Source organism: Tachyglossus aculeatus, chromosome X3, assembly GCF_015852505.1.
Source record: "Tachyglossus aculeatus isolate mTacAcu1 chromosome X3, mTacAcu1.pri, whole genome shotgun sequence".
NCBI lineage: Eukaryota > Metazoa > Chordata > Mammalia > Monotremata > Tachyglossidae > Tachyglossus > Tachyglossus aculeatus.
In genome coordinates this window covers 22,236,679-22,254,552 of record NC_052099.1, presented here as the reverse complement: position 1 = coordinate 22,254,552, position 17,874 = coordinate 22,236,679, and the positions used below count along the sequence as shown (strand labels likewise).

The 17,874-nt window shown below is 40.8% G+C and overlaps 1 protein-coding gene across 1 annotated transcript in view; it reads left to right on the top strand.

Moving 5' to 3' along the window:
• Window positions 1-1,131: 1,131 nt before the first annotated feature.
• Window positions 1,132-17,874, top strand: part of FBXL7 (F-box and leucine rich repeat protein 7) — a 299,021-nt gene continuing 282,278 nt past the window's right edge. The window contains exon 1 of the mRNA XM_038770432.1: window positions 1,132-1,202. The gene's annotated coding sequence lies outside the window, so the exon portion shown is untranslated. The remainder of the gene's footprint in view (window positions 1,203-17,874) is intronic.

Here is a 17,874-nt window from a genome sequence, read left to right as displayed (position 1 = left end):
TGTAGAAGAGAACACTCTATAGAGACAGAGCACTGTATCTTTGCATGATCCAACCCTTTGAAGCATTAAACTATTTTCTATTATTAAAAATATGGAAATAATTTTTGTTAAGCACTTACTGTGTGCCAAGCAGTATACTGAGTGCTGGAGTAGAGAGTAGATTATCAGTGTAGTAGCACTTACTGTGTGTGTAGACCACTATACTAAGTGCTGGGAAGTGAGAATTAGAGATGGTCCCTGTCCCTCATGGGGTTCACAATCTAAGAATCAGGTTAGACACAATCCCTGTGGGCAGGCCTCACAAGTTCACAGTCTAAGCAGGAGGGACAGAATAGGCTTAAATCCCCATTTTATTGATGAATAAACTGAGGCACAGAGAATTTAAGTGACTTGTCCAAGGTCACATAGCAAGAGGCAGGATTAGAATTCAGGTCCTCTGATTTCTAGGCCCATGGTCTTTCTATTTGGCCACACACAATATCATAATATTTCTTTAATTATATTCATCATCATTTCAGCCTATCCAGAAATTACATGGATTTTATAGAGGTATTGTCTTATTTGTTCAAACACTTAAGCATTCTGAAAATAATAATTATGGTATTTGGTAAGCGCTTACTATGTGCCAGGCATTAACCATTTCTCTACCTGACCATTACTTTTTGTATTCGAGTTTATCGTACAGAGACACAGGCAGCCTCATTCAGGTGTGTACAGCAGCAACGTCTAGTTCTGCAGCCAGTTCTCCCCTTCGAGTTTGAGGGAGAGCAGAGAAGAACCCCCATTTTTGTTCCTTCTCCGCTTTCCTCCATGATCCAGGCAACATCTTCCTTGACTGTGTTCTGTTTAAGAGATGCCATTTAAGAGTGTTCATTTTGTCAAGCAGCTGACGGCAGACTTTAAACCACAAAAGGATCAGGTGAAATCTTTAGGTATTTGAACACTGACATAATGGATGCCTCAGCTGTGCTCGTCAGTGCTAGGGTGTGAGGTGTGCAGGCCTGGAACTTTCAGTTCACCTACTTAACAAACCCTCTGCTCATCTGTGGTAATTTCTATGCCAGGGAAAATTGAGTTCATTGAGTTCAGGTGTTGCAGTGAAGCAGGTGCAGCTAATATTCCATCAAGCAGGATGAGGCTTGGAAGCACAGGGCCATTGAATGTGCTCCAGACTCTCTTAAACAACTGGGATTTCTAAGAAGGTAAGAGGCTCTTTTCTTAGTTTAGATGTTTTTTCAGTGCTTTAAGTGCGTTGGCATTTGGAGGTTCTTAGATTGTGTGTCCCTGTTACTCTCTCCTCCCCAAGAAACGTGGACTAACTCCCAGCTGTATATTCCCTCCCAGCTTTTAGGGTAGTGCTGTGCCATCAATCAATCAGTTGTATTTTTGAGCACTTACTGTGTGCAGAGCACTTTACTGAGTGCTTAGGAGAGTTGGTAGACATGTTCCCTGCCCAGAGAGAGCTTATAGTCTAGAAGGGGAGACAGACATGAATATAAATAAGCAATACTGTGCACATAGCATTTATTGAATACCATTACTACTATTAAATAGAGGGCATGGTTCCTGCCTTAAAGAAAATTCCTGTAGGCACAAACTGACATGAGAAAAGAGTCTGAATGCCCAGCTGTTGGGGCTGGGATGATTTGGGGGATTTTAGGGGCTTTTGGGAAGAGGAGAAGGAAGGGAATATTGTACTTTAGTGTTCTAAAAATAGAATTGGCAGGGAGTCTAGATTATTGGTAGAAACAAAGAAGCCTGGGGAGAGCCTGATATGGCAGGAGAAAAAATGAAGGGGTGGAGAGGGAGGAAAAGGAGAACACAAAACAAAATCTAAAGTGTAGGAAAGGGTTTGTAATGAGAGCAATGAATGTGTGGAACAGGAGACTGGATTATCTACAAAGAAAACAGTATAATGGCATCATTATTTGGGGAAGGTACGTATGCTACCCGGCTTCTTGGGCTCCACCCTCAAATTTAGTTATTCTTTCTTAATGAAGGAACTCTTCTTTTGAACATTTAGGAACTCCGTGTTTGCTCTTTTCTTTAATTAATTTCTCCACTGTAAGAGAAGGGAAGAAGTGGGTTTCTAGACTTCTCGGTCGTTCCATCCACACAGGCTGCTGCAGCCTGGGCTGTGGGTCTGCCCCTAGGAAAGATGGTTTCTCATTGAATCAATCAGTGGTCTTTAATGAGTGCTTACTTTGTGCAAAGTACTGTTCTGAGCACTCGGGAGAGTATAATACAGTTAGTAGACACCATTTCTGCCCTCAGTTATTTTTTAATTAAGCAGGGATGATACCTTTTTGGAAAGGTGAAATCATAATCAAGGGTGAGCCTTGCAATACTATGTGTCACTTGGAACACACAAGTCTATGTGTGTATAACTTCATATATGTAACATATAACTGATTGTTTTGGCAGTGAGCTTGTTTCGGTTTATTTGGGCAAGGTTCATCGGACCGTGCGTGATTGAAAGTTCTGCATCATATGCATTTAAAGATTACTCTTTGCTGCATTACTTTTACCCTCACTGCCTGACATTGCTTCTACTTCTTCCTCTTAGCATCCTGATCTTTCCAAAGCTTCTCCTTTTAAACGGGGACCCTGACAGTGTGGTCTAGTGGAAAGAAAAAAGCCCTGAGTTGTAGACCTGGTTCTCCATCTTGGCTGCTCTGTGTGATTTGGGGACAATACTTACCTTCTCTGTACCTTGTTTCTTCATCTGCAAAATGGGGGGGGTAAAATATCTGTTTGTTATGTATTTCTTCTCTTATTCTGGAGATAGGGGCTGTGTCTGATCTGATTATATTGTATCTATCCCACTGTGTAACACAGTCTAAGCAACTAGTGAGAGCCTAAAAGTCCTCAAAATTAATATTTTCCCAATGAGCTAAAGTGATTCCTTCTTGTTAGTCTCAGGAAAATTAATCCAAATATGTTGGTTTATTTACATTAAATAATGGGGGGGGGGGGGAGCTGAAGAAAGAAAATTCTAGAAGGCCCCCACCTCAAGGGCCCAAAACAGAGGCTGGAAGATGGGTGTATGACTTGATGTTAAAGAGAGATGGAACATAGTGAGTTAGAACATTTTGGAATAATTTAAGAAAATGACTAATGCTTGAAACCACATGTGAAGATTATTTACTGATGAAAATATTAGAGCAGGTTGAATAGTGCTGATTTTAATGCACTTTTGATTAATTTTGAAACTCAACATGTGGTCATCCAACCAAACTGAAATAAATGTAATCTGAGAGTAAGAATGAAGTTAGTTTTCAAAAGTAAAAGTTCATTAAAATATTGAAATCTACTGGAAAACAATGCAAAGGTGCTTTAACTTGGGATATTTTGCTAGCAAGAAAAATGGATTTCTAAGGAGAATTGTTGTTTTTTCAGTCATCCCTTTCTTTTTCTTTAAATGGTATGTGATTAAACTTGAAAACAGGTTAGTGAAAATATTCTGAACATCCACACCAGGAAAATATTAGCGCTTATCAGAGATGATTGGTGAGATTATAGTAAAGTTAGTGTCAAATGTATTCATGAGAAAGTCACTCAGAAAATAAGGTACTTTGGATTAACTTATTTAAAATCAACCTACAAATATTTAAACCACTGTTAGATGCTGTTTTCTCCTAGTTTAATTTGGTTGAAGCAAATCATGTGGACACTGCATGATTCAAATGCTTGTGTTTTTATTTTTAAGCTACTTGTCTCTCCTTGAGGCTGAAATTTTGAGGCAATTTATAAATGGAATTTCTGTCTTTAAATTGTTTACACTTCACAAATAATCACACTTTAGTGAATAGACAAGCTGTCCAAGAAGCATTTTTAATTTCCCATGTTTAAATTACAGCCCTACTATCATATCCATGTCATCTGCTCCTTTGGGAAGCAACTGGGAACCAGAAAAGAGAAGAATAATATTATAGAATGAATTAACCGATGTTAGTATTTAGAATATTGATATATTGCTATTTTCATAATGTGATCCAAATTTCCATTAGGGCTAATTCTCATGACTTAAGGTGAGATCCATTTAGGATGCCTTTTTTCATTGGGTTGGCAAGAGAAACCCGTAAACTCTGGCGGTAAGGGCCATGGTACTGATGAAGGAAATCCTTTTATTAGCAGTACCTTTGTTGAAATTGCTTCCACTGGCATCACCACCAGGGCTGACCTGTGTCTTCTGGGATGGGGTTTTGCACCACAAACTCCCATAGTGTACAACTGTATTTAACATACCAACCCTAATACCAACAAAAGCCGAGTGGATAGAGCACGGGTCTGGGGAGCCAGAAGGACCTGAATTCTAGTCCCGGCTCCATCACTTGTCTGCCGTATGACTTTGGGTAAGTCACTTGACTTCACAGGGCCTCAGTTATCCCAGTGTAAAATGGGGATTAATACTGTGAGCCCCAAGTGGGACATGGACTGTGTCCAACCTGATTAGCTTTTATCTACCCCATCACTTAGAACAGTGCTTGACAAATAGAAAGCACTTAACAAATACCATCATTATTATTATTATTGAACTAGCACTTCCTTGCTCGCAACAAAATCACTTTAATCAGGGATTTTAAAAAACTATTGGAGAAATACAGAGTTCTGCAAGGAAAACAAATATAATCTCAAAGAAAATAATCTATCCAAACATGTGTGAAGGAACCCAGGTCAAGAAAACCGCAGCGCTTAGAACACTGCTTGGCACATAGTAGGCGTTTAACAAATGTCATAATTATTATTATAAAACACACACCTTCTAAAGAAACTGCCAAAGCCATTTTAAAGGTCAGTTGTAGAGACAAAAAAATATGAAAATGAACCTAAAAGAGGTGATTATGTGTATCTGTAGGCGGCATATGACCTCCCCTTAAGCCTTACCATTGCATGTTGCATGAACTGAAATATGCTGATTCTAGAAGTAGAGCTCAATTTCCCGGGAACGGTAAATTCAATTGCAAAGCATGCACGTGCAAGCAAAGCAGTAAGCTCACCAAGAACACACAGAGACTAACACCCCCACCCCCTGAACCCCGCCAGAACAGGACAGTTGAGATAAATGAGACTGAAAAGTTCTGTTTTTCTTAACTGTGGTTGTGACCGAAATGGAGAAGCCCAGGGCTTCAGTTGTTTTCCTAGGAGTAAGAGTTGACTGCAGCTGAGCGTAAGTTGAGAAAAAAATTGTTCTATCTGAGTTTAATAACCCGTAATAAAAACGCAACAAGCACTGAGCACTTTCAAATGGAAGGTGAAACCTGACACCACCCTAGCTATTTGTTGCTATTCGTGATCCCTGCAGAGTCTGTGAAAGCCTGCAACTGGCTGTCAAACTCTCTGGATCAGACAATGTTCAGGTCGGTCATAAGGGCAATGACTAACTTTACCTACAGAAGTCAGTGGTCCAGCAGTCCTTGCTCAAGATGGAGCCAGAAAAAAATCTATTAGAGCTTTTTATGATGCCTTGCAAGCAAAAGACTCATTAACTAAAGAAATATTTTCTTTATTATTAGATAAGCTACTTTACAATCACCTCATTATAGCATATGTCTATCAACATTTTTATTATAATTTTATTCCCTTTCTCCCTCCAAGATCAGTGATTTTATTTTTCCATGATCTCCCATTCACTTTCAAACTTTGCCCTGAAAACTCCCTCATTTTGGCTCCCCCATCACAGATTAGTACTCATTGCAAACCTGTGCAACGAAGTCTAGTCTTTTATACAATGCTCTGTTACAGAGTAAGTGCTCAATACATTCCACTGATTGAATGATTTTGGTCTGAAGAAGTAAATATGAAGAGTGTGTGTGTGCATACACACAGGCTCACACTAGGTATCTTAGAATACAAGGGTTACTTTCTTGCAAAAGCCTTTAAAGGCAAGCGCACTGTAGCAGTGTCCAAAGTTGTACACACACCCCCACTTGTTTCTCCCAACATCATGTCACACTGTGTCCAAACAGACTTGAGTTACTGTCGGATGGTTTTCTATTTCCCTGGCAGGGTTGTAATGAAAACCTGCACTACTGCCCATCTCAGCCCATAGATCACGACCCCATTTGTAGAATTATTAACACTCAAGGACAGTGAGCATTTTCAAGCATGTATGCACAGAGGTGGCTGATAAGACTGACAGTTGGGACCCTGCCCATCCCTTCTCTATTGTAGGCCCATAAAGAGTTGCTCAGAAGAGGCCAGTGCTATACCGGGGGGCTCTAAGAGATGTCTCCTCTCTGCCCTAGCCTCCTTCCCTCATTATGACAGCAGAGATATAGGGTGTAGAATGGTTAATTCCTGTGACCAAAGAAAGCTCGTTTTTTGGGTACATAAATGCTGCATTTTAGAGAAAACTAAGCATAGAGGAGAAATGGCATGGTTGGGAAATGCATTAAATTGGAGATATTTCCACTGCCTTGATGGCTATTTGTATGACTGTTTTTAGACTTGTCTATTTAACTTTGTTTTTTTCCTCTTTGGTCCTGTGCCCAGATTACTTGCTCCCAAAGTGTCCATATAACAAATGTGAGTGTTTTCTTTAGGAAATAAAAAATCCTCCACACACATTTTTCCACACTTCTTATTCCTGGACCCTCCCTATGACTTAGAATACAAGGGCATCCCTTGTGAGCATCCCTACTGCCCTATAGCACAAAAAAGCAGTTAGAAATCTCGGGTCCTAGCCAACTCCACCAGTTGCTTGCTGTGGGACCTTGGGCAGTTTCTAAACTTCTCTGTGTCTATTTCCTCATAGGGACAAAATCTCTGCTCTCCCTCTCCCTGACCCTGTGTGGGCCAGGGACTCTGTCTGATCTGAATGTCTTATCTCTTCCCCAGTGCTTTTCATAGTAATTGTCACATCATAAGTGCTTAAGAAATACCATCATTTTTCTAGACTATAGTGGGCATCAGCCAACTAGTACGTAGTATTTTGTTTTGCTTTTTAATTGCATTTGTTAAACTCATACTATGTGCCAGGCAGGCACTGTACTAAGCACTAGGGTAGATACAAGCTAATTGGGTTGGACACAGTCCATGTCTCACATGGGGCTCACAGTCTTAATCCTCATTTTACAGAGCATTTTATAGGACAGAAGTGGCAGAACCGAGACTAGAACCCAGGTCATTCTGAATCTCAGACCTGTGCTCTATCCAGTAGCTGCTTCTCTAGTTTCCAGAAAGCTCTCTGAACTGTGACTACTTGAATTGGCAAATATTGTATGGATTATGTACTTGGCTTCACAAAATTACAGAAAAGCTAAGGAAAATACTCATAGATTCCAGTTAGTGGAGATGTGCAATTCAATTTAGACTGCATATTACAGATAAGGTCAGAGAAAATGCCTTATTCCTGCAAACTCGGGGGGAGGGAGTGGTGAGCCCGTTGTTGGGTAGGGACCAACTCTATATGTTGCTGATTTACTTCCCAAGCGCTTAGCACAGTGCTCTGCACACAGTAAGCATTCAATAAACACAATATGAATGAAGTGGTGGTGGGGCTATCATTTCAGTATTTGTTGAGGGAAAGAACTTTAAGGCCAGGACAATAGACAGCTCTCAAATATTCAGGAACTATCAAAATAAGTTGGGTGCTTATTCATATTTGAATATGGACATGAAATAATTTAGAAGAGACAAAAGGGCATATTACTGAACAACTGCACACTCTAATCTGGATGCTTTCTGCATACTGGTACTCGTTTCCTAGGTGATGTTAGTCCAGTGAGAGTGCAGGAGAGTGCAGAGATTAGGCAGATATTGGTTGAAGCAGTTAAAGCAAATTGATATTGCTTTGCTTTGGTGTGGTTCAATTTGTCCATATAAATTTTCTCAATGGTGATTTAGGATTCCCTTTTTTAAAGAATAAAAAATGGAAAGAGATGAGATGAGGGCCTGTCCACTAGACTGACTCCATCCAATAGACTGTAAACTCCTTGTGGGCAGAGATTATGTCTACCAATTCTGTTGTATTTTCCATTCCCAAGTGCTTAGTACAGTGCTCTGAACACAGCTGGTGCTCAATAAATACCACTGATTAATTGAAATAGCTATGGTCAGCTTAAATGCACAGGCGACTGAGACCTGAAACCTAAATCTATCCAGCTAGGTTTCTATTAGCTCATTTAAAGCCATTTTGTTATAGGTGAAAAGAATTACTGAAACATCTAATCCCGAATCTGCTACTTATCTGCTTTGTGACACTGGGTATGTTACTTAACTTCTTAGTGTCTCAGTTACTTTATCTGTAAAATGGAAATGAAGACTGTGAGCCATGTGGGACATGGACTGTGTCCAACTTTCTATCTACCCCAGGGATGAGTACAGTGCCTGGCACATAGTAAGCGCTTAATAAATACCATAAAAAAGAAATAAACATAAAAAACTTATTAACCAACTTGTATTGACTCATTTCTTCCTTAAGTTGTGCTAATGTGTACAGGAAAAACTGGGACTTTTGGCCATTTGTATATCAGGGGAATATATGTGTAAAGATAAGCTAAAGTGGCAAAAAGTTGTATTTTTTTCACTCTCTTGTGACTTCAAAATGGCTGATGTACTCTAGCTTAAATATTCCGTTTCTCCCAGACCACCCTCACTTTGGAAAATTCCACCTCAGAGATATATAGTAAATTTCCTAAAAGTTATATATCACTGAAGAGAGAGAAAGAGTTGGAAAGTTACAGGAACTAACCTCTCAATATTCACTGCAGTGCTTATTCCTGAATACTTTTATGTATTTTCTTCTTTAGGTTTAATCCAAATGTTATCAGAGATGGGAACATTTATTGAACTTAATAATCACTACTACTGTGTAGTTAACGGTCAACTTGGACCTGGACCATTTTCCAACCATTTGATGGGAAACAGCAGCATTAAGAAATTGGGAAGAAAATGAGGAGGAAGTTATGACATGAGACATCGCAGGCCTTATAAAACCAGCAATAATTGCATTTAGTAATTTCATTTTTAAGAAAAATGCCTTGTATTTAGGCTGACTAAACTCCAAATGTCCAGATATCCCCTTAGAGAGGTCATTGGCCTGAAATGCTTGTGCATATGGCCAACATCTGGAGTGCAAATGGGACAAGACCTGGAAATAATAAGAGAAGTTCAAGCAAAATTCAGGCTTTATGGAATCTTCATATTTTAGGTTGCATTTCATTTCTTAACTTCAAACCTAACCAAAAATGTTTAGACTCGACCCTCATCTCTCCTTTCCCCAAAACACACCAGTCGTTCCCAGTCTTTCATTGCATCAAACAAAAGCTCCCCACAGTAAGGTTCAAAGCCTCCACCATCTGGCCCCACCTTCCCTATCTGCTCTCTTCTCCCACTTCTCCCCAAGTCACTGCCTCTGCTCCACCCCAGACAACCCTTCTAGCTGAACATCACTCTTGATTCTCCAGCCTTGATACCCTGTTCATTTTGTTCCCTTGACTTGGAACTCCCTTTCTCCCCACATCAGACATACCACAAGTCTCTCCAAATTCAGATCCCTTCTGATATGCCACTTTCTCCCAAAAAGTTCTCCCCTATTAATTTCCAAATACCGGAGTCATATTCTTTCTGTCACCTTAGCACTTGGGAACTTATTTGCACCCTCCTTAGGTCTTGTACACTCTCTCAATTTTTATGTTTATCTTCCCTGTTAGAGTATAAGCTCCTTGTGGGCAGAGAATGTACAAGTTATTTGGCATTTCCCAAGTTTGCACTTAGTATATATGAACTGTGTTATCTATATGCCTGATACAGTGCACCACAGCAAGTGGGTGTTCAATAGTAAATGTTACTACTACAACTTCTACCACCACTATTACTGAGTGCTTGAGAGATTCCATGAAGGTAGAAGGCTCCAGAGACCTTACAGTCTTGAAGCCTAATGTGTAGCTTTTTTCTTGATCTCTAGGGACTTAACCTAACCCCCGGGTTTTGTTGTCCCAACTGGAAATAAGTTCAGTCTTCGGCTGCTCTGACACTGTACATGAAAGGAAATTCAATCTAGGCAGCTCGAGAAATCCAATGAGAGTCTAAGGAAGCCTGGGATTTGTCGCTCAGTTTGCCGTTTTCTTAGTAGAACAATACATATAGGAAGGCACTTTGGGTTTGTTTTTTGTTTTTTTTCCCCCTCACTTCATTATATGCTTATCCTCTGAAAGAGGATCTATATTATTTTATAAATCTGTTTTCCCTCTTTCTGTTGAATGTAGGGTGGACAGGGCTAAAGTAGATCCCCAGAATGAACAATGCTTCATTGTACTATACTCCAAAGGATTTCTATAAGAATCTACCAAAAAGGAGAAATCCATTAGCTCTGCTGAGACTAAACTAAGCACTTGGGGGTATACGATGGATATGAAACACATATTTGAATCTTTGGAAAAGGGAACTGTGTTCTCCGCAACTCAATAACTAGCATCTAAAAGGTGTCACCACTGATCTTGTTTTCTATATCTCGAAAGTAAATGAATGCCCCTCCCCACCCATAAACTCTCCTTGTATGGGTTGCTAGTGTGCCAAGGCAGTTTCTGTTTCCATTTTCAGAATAAATTTTCTAAGATTCATTTTGGTTCAAGGATGAAGAGGCACATTTTGGGGAAGTTCCATTTTGTTTGAAAGGCGTAGCATGTTTGTTTTTTTTTTCGTTGAACCAGCAATCCATTTGGAATGGAAAATTGTCCTTCTAATAGTGGAAACAGTAGGAGCACTAGATCAACTCTGCATTTCCTAATTTAAATGTGGAATAGTCCATGGGCAGACTGTGTACTAAGGGCACATCAGCAAATTGAACTGAAGGAATAATACAATTCAACCTTTTTCACAGTGGAATATGTCCTTGCTTAGAAAGGATGGAGGGGACAAAAGAAGGGCATTATATCTTATAGCTACCTAATCAGTTTGAAAATAGAGGAAGAATTGTGATGCTGGAGAATAACATAAAGGAATAGTGAAACAGGTGTTTTTAGAGCTGTCCCTAACTTAATTTGCTTTGCTGCTGCTTTTTCCCAGAGTGAGAGCTGAAGGAGTTCAAGCAATACTGAAGTGGGGGTTGAAATGAACACAAGAAGCAAGTCACTTCAATTAATTGTATTTTTTGAGTGCTTACTGTGGGCAGAGCACAGTACTAAATGCTTGGGAGAGTGCAATATAACAGAGTTGGAAGACACATTTATATCTGTAGGAAGTGCTGTGTACAGTGCTCTGCACATAGTAAATGCTCAATAAATACTATTGATATAGAAAGGTTTCCTTTGCTTCTCAAAATGGAATTGTCATATGAGGCCACTTTCCCCATACATTTTAACTAGAGAAGTATAGCATTAATGTCAGGTAATTTGATAACATCAGGCTTCCAGAAGTAGAGGATTTACTGTATTAAACATCCTGATTTTTGATCAGATGATCCCAGTAAGGACCATCCCATTGGCTCACAAATCATTTCTCCTTTCCATGTTTCCGTTGGCAGCCAGTAGTCCAACAGAGCCGCTGCCTGCCATGAGCACTGTGGGTGTTGAGCAAAAACATATGGTAAAACATTCTTTGGGCGATCCCCTGGTGTTGAGAATTCTTCAGGCTATAATACTGCAGCCCTGACTTTTGAACTATACATCTGGCAAATAATTTTCTGTCCTATTCTGGGCTCGGAGAGTAAAGATATCGATGCAAAATTCAGGGTATCAGAAAAGATGATGAGAGTTGATTTTGCCTACGTTTCAGATCATTTTCTTGAAGGGTATTTGAGTTCCAAATCTCAGTTGATGACCCACTAGACTTTCCTAATGCATCCAGTCATTTTTTTTATGGTATTTGGTAAGTGCTAACTATGTGTCAAGCACGGTTCTAAGTGCAAGGTTACAATACAAGTTAATCAGGCCAAATACAGTGCCTGTCACACATGGGGCTCAAACAATCCATCAGTGATATTTATTGAGTACTTACTGTGTACAGAGCACTGTACACAATCAAGCAGGAGGGAAAACAGGTACTGAATCCCCATTTTACAGTTGAGGTAACTGAGGCCCAGAGAAGTAAAGTGACTTGCCCAAGGTCACACAGCAGGCAAGGGCAGAACTGGAATTAGAACCCAGATCCTTCTGACTCTCAGGCCTGTGCTTCGTCCACTAGCCCATGCTGCTTCCCAATCTTTTATAATCAATGGTATTTGTTGAGCATTTGGGAAAGTACAATACAACAGAGTTGCTAGCTATAATTCCTGCTCTCAAGGAGCTTTCAATTTAGTGGAGGTGCATACATCGCTACCATTATTAGTAAATTGGATGGATAAATTAAGATATTTGAGTCTGATTCTTGTCTAACCCCTTGGTTTCTGGCTTTTCAATGGATGAAGGAGAGCCAGCTCCCGGGTGAGTATTCATGATGTAGGTCATTTAAGGAAAGTTTCCATCACTTCTCCCCACCTCACCTTACCATCAGTTACTTAAGACTTCAGCTAGAGTATACCCAAGCAAAGGATGAAAGGATGATCTCTTTTCTTTATTCCCAATTGGGGTCTTGAATTAACCTCCCTTTCCTTTAGTGTTTAACTCCAAGTTCTTCACCACCCCCATTTCTGGTAGGTCTACACTTTTTTTTTAATGGAATTTAAGGGCATACTATGTACCAGGCACTGTACTAAGAGCTGGGGTGGAAACAAGACAATCAGGCTGGGCACAGTCCCTATCCCACATGGGGCTCACAATCTAAGTCATAGGGAGGAGGATTTAATCCCCATTTTACAGATGAAATAACTGAAGCACAGAAAACGTAAGTGACTTGTCCAAGGCCACAGAGAAGACTAATGGCAGAGCCAGGATCAAAACCCATGCCTCCTGATTCCCAGGCCCATGCCCTTTCCACTAGGCTGCACTGTTTTTCTACATCCCCACATATCATCTACATCCTCACAGTTTCCCTGAATACTCTCTTATATGCTCCATCTGGGCAGCTGCATTTTCTTCCATGACTTCTCTACATTAAATCTGTATCTGTTCCATTCTTTGGACTTGCCTACCACGTGGAATATATAAGCATATTCTTAATAGGACAAAAGGAGCCGCTACATGAACCCCACTCTTTATTTCAAGATCCTATAAAAACTCAACCTCCTAGTGGAACTTGTCCCCTGGATATTCTCTCATCAAGTTATGGATCTCTTCTCTAGATTCCAGCCCTGTCTGTGAGGGGTGGGCTTCCAGGCGTTGGCCCTTGTCTGTGAGGGGTGGGCTTCCACTGTTGCTCCTTGTCTGTGAGGAGTGGACTTCCAGCTGTTGGTCCTGGTCTATGAGGGGTGGGCTTCCTTCCAGCTGTTGCTACAATAATGTTTCTCCTACTCTTGAGGACTCTCTCCAATTTACTTCCTTCAACTGTCAAACTCCACAGAGAAAAGCTCTGATCTTTTCTTTTCCCTTGAAGGTTTTTTTCTGATGTTAGCTTGGTTTGACTTTTCTAACAAGGTAGCACTCTTGAGGGGAAGGCCCCTCCATTACTGGTGAGTGCTCCTCTCTCTCTAGTAGTCAGGAAGCCAGAAATTGATTCCTGAAATGGAGAACACCATCAGCCAACTAAGCTTCTCACCGTAATTCCAAAAAGACTTGGAGCAATGTGCCTTGCCCTGCACATTGCTTGGGTCTTTCAGAAGATGTGGGTAACCACTAATGAAATAAGCCAAAGTGAGAATACAGTAACCATTCCTCTTCTATTTATTCACCACTGATCAGATCTGAGGAATTGTTTCTCTGACTTGAAACCATCAGTAGGCTTTTTCAAATTGATCACTAAGCTTGTAGAGGCCTCTTGGCGATTTCTAGGCGAGGTGCATTTTTTGTTAAAATCATCATCTAATGTATTTATTGAGCACTTACTGTGTGCAGAGCACTGTACTAAGCACTTGGGAAGTACAAATTGGCAACATATAGAGACAGTCCCTACCCAATAGTGGGCTCACAGTCTGAAAACACATTCATTGTTAAAATGAATGTGAAGTTTAGTAAATGTGAGGTTTCATTGAATTTTAGTATCAGTCAAGTGTATTTTTTGAGCGCTTACTGTGTGCAGAACACTGTACTAAGCACTTGGAAGAGTACAATATAACAACAGACATATTCCTTGCCTACAGTGGACTTACAGTTCAGAGGGGAAAACAGACATTAATATAAATAAATTACAGATATATACATAAGTGCTGTGGGACTGGTGAGGGGGGAGAGGTGATGAAGGGAGTGGGAGAAGAGTAAAGGAGGGTTTAGTCAGGGAGGGCCTTTGGAGGAGATGTGCCTTCAATAAGGCTTTGAAGTGGGGAAGAGTAATGAAGAGGGAGGGCATTCCTGGCTGGAGCCAGGAGTTTGGCGAGAAGTCAGCCGTGAGATAGATGAGATTGAGGGACAGTGAGAAGGTTAGCTTCAGAGGAGCGAAGTCTGTGGGCTGAGCTGTAGTAGGAGAGTAGTGGGTGAGGAAGGAGGGGGCAAGGTGATTGAATGCTTTAAAGTATTAGTTGAATGCAGAGGGACAAGCTGTTTTGTTCATAGCCCCAGTATAAATGGCCACAAGAGTAAACTGAAAATGCAATTAGTAGCTCTTTCTAGGCATCCACTGTGATGGTGTGTAGCCAATGTTAGGCTCTCACAATACTCTGCTGTAGATTTTCTTTGGGATTATGAGAAAGGAAGGTATGCTCAGTGACCTTTATGGCCAAATCCAAGTGGGATGAAAAACCACAAGCAGCTTGTTTTTTTCCATCCACCTCAGATTGCCTCCAAGTTTTCAGTGGTTATTAAAACCAAGGCAGCATCCCACGAGGGCTCTGTAAGAATCAAGCGATATTATTTTTATGCTTGGTGAGGGACAGAGGTTAAAAGGTTTAATTTAAATTTGGATTCTATAGCTTTGAAATTGAATATATACTGCTCCATTCCTCCTTGGGTATCAGTGCCGGGATGTGGAGGGAACTGTGTTCTGAGTGAAGTGTGCACACACACGCTGCTCCAGGCCAGGGGCGGGCATCAGAGGGGAAGGTTCTTGGAGCTGGGCTTGGGCCAGGACTGATGGGTCCCAGGGCTCCTGCTGAGGCTGAGCCACTCCTACTGAACTGCTCTTTGCAGGACTCCCGAGCGTCTCTTTGAAATCCCCCTGTGATTTTTAGTCCTTGTTGAGGAATTGGAATTGTCAAGTATTCAGTGACATATATCCATTTCCAAGTCATACGTTTGTCCTGGAAGGGACTTTCTTGGTGGGGGTGGTACGGGGACTGACAGATTTGTTAGAATGCACTTGACAGTAGAAGGGGCAGGGAACGAGTCTATCAACTCTGTTGTATTCTTCCAAGCACTTGGTCCGGTGCTCTGCACACAGTAAAAGTTCAATAAATAATGATAATTATGATATTTGTTAAGCACTTACTATGTGCCAAAAACTATTCTAATCACTGGGGTAGATACAAGCTAATCAGGTTAATCACAGTCCCTGTCCCACAGTCTTAATCCCCATTACAGATGAGGTAACTGAGCACAGAGAAGTTAAGTGACTTGCCCAAGGTCACAGAGCAGACAAGTGGTAGAGCTGGGATTGGAACCCAGGTCCTTCTGACTCCCAGGCTTGTGCTCTATCCACTAAGTCACGCTGTTTTGAGTAAATTGGGTTAAAAATTCATCTTTGGAATGATTGATACAGGGTTATTATGCTTCACTATTCCTGATTAAAAAGCTCTAACTTCAGGATCTAGAGTGGGATGATGATGATGATGATGATAACAATAATAATGACATTTTTACCACTTACTATGGACCAAGTATTATGCTTGCATCACTGGAGTAGAGACAAGATAATTAGATCGGTCCCAGACCCTGTCCCACAAAGGGCTCACAATCTGAGGCGAGGGATCAGATATATTTTCCCCATTTTTCAGATGAGGAAACTGAAGTACAAAGAGGTTAGGAGTCTTTTTCAAGGCCACACAGCAGGAAAGTGGTGGAGCTGGACAAAAACCTGGGATTGCTGATTTCCAGCCCTGTGCTCTTGCCACTAAGCTAAGCTGCCTCCCCAAGGGGTGGCCTTGCCCACTGAAATAGAGGCAAATTAATAAATTGTCCAGGTAGATATTCTGTTGAAATGTCATCTTTCTGAGTCACTTTGTAATCTGGCTAGTGTTTAGTTAATTTGATTTTTGTTGGACATTTTTATAAATCCTACACGTGCATCCAGAGGTCTTCTGGCATGGGAGGCATATTAAAAGTCAATAATAAATAACTGCAACTGGCCTAGATTTGGAAAAATTGGGAAGTTCCAATTACATCCAGATGAGGTCTAAATCCACCTCATATTTCCAAAGCAAAGAAAATCAGTTGTGTCACAGAATTAATGCTTTTGAGACTGCTGGCATGGATATTTATTCCCTTCCTAATTCTTATGGTATTTCTGTGAGTCTCAGCCTGCCTGCTCCTATTTCCTCCCCCACCTCCCTCCATTACTCTCTTCTCTTCGACTCTGTTTCTTTTCATACTTGTCTCTCTCTGGGTCACTCTTGCTGTATTGATTCTTCCAAACTGCTGTGATGTGTTAATTCTGAAAAGTAGGCTACAGATCTCTTACATAAAGGTAGTGTATCCATTAAAAGTGCATTGCATCTATGTTCTCTTTGGCATTCAGTTGGCCAGCTAGGTATAAAATGTGAGTATTAGAAAGCTTAAACTGCAGCTCCTCTCACACCCTTAATAGTGTGTTTTGAAACAACAAGAGAGCAAAGCCGTTTCAATCGCCACAGTCTATTTAGAAGATACTATATTCAGGACAAATGTTCTGGTGCCTGAGGGCAAATCAATCAGTCAGCATTATAAGGACCCACCAAAACCTAGGACGAGGGTGAGAAGGGTGGAAAGTGAGGGAAGAAACAATTGCTTTTTATGTACAAATCGAATATGCTTGGGCAAGCAAAGACTGTAGGAGGTTTGAGTCTAGTGGTGTATAACAGTTTTGTCTGCAATAAATCATGAGCTGTATTCATCTCTCTATTGTGGGGAGGTTTTGTACCCCTAGACTTGTTGCTTGAATAATTCCATGTTGGAGGATTCTGCATTTGGCCTTTCTGAATAACAGATTCTATGCACTCCCTTCAGTATTGCTGTGTTTTTCCTGTCACTTGCTTATCCTCTTCATTTTCTTTCTTCTCCCTTTGGGCTGGTTTTTTGTTGTAGTTGTTCAGAGTTGTACAGGCCTTAGCTGCTTCTTGCCCTGGGACTCTATTCAGTTCAAGATTAAGCTGGTCTTTCATAGTTCATTATAGCGGTTCAGTGGACAGTCTTTATTCTCTCCACCAACCAATTGTCAGGAGCTCTGTGCTGTCATTTAAAGGGACTTACCCCGATAATGTAGAAATTGGTTGAAATGATTGGCTGCGCATCATATTGGATTAATGACAAAAAAGAGCCAGCACAGCTCATTTCAAAAAAAAGACCAAAAATATTGAATCACAAAACTGAGAAAATGTTTTATTTACAGAACATCAAATCATTCAGAGGGTAGCTAAATATTTCTCCTTTTAGGTATTGCTCTTCAAAGACTGAGGAAGAGAGCAAGTGAATAGGTTGCCTTGTTTGGAAGTGATCCTCCTTAGGAGCCATTGCCCTTGTTGGAGAGTCAAATTAGCCCTCTCTGGGATCCCCCTACCCCCACCCCCCCCCGTCTCTGAATGGCATGTCGTTGTGTTTGTGACATATTGAAATTTGGAAGGTTGGTGTAATTGGTCCCTTACACTACACGTATGATTGGGGACCTTGGTTTAATTCCCACCTTATCTTATTCACTTTCACTAATTGTCACTGGCTGAAACAACCACTACAAACTGTGTCGGAATGAAGCCACTCAAGAAGCAGGTGTGGATCT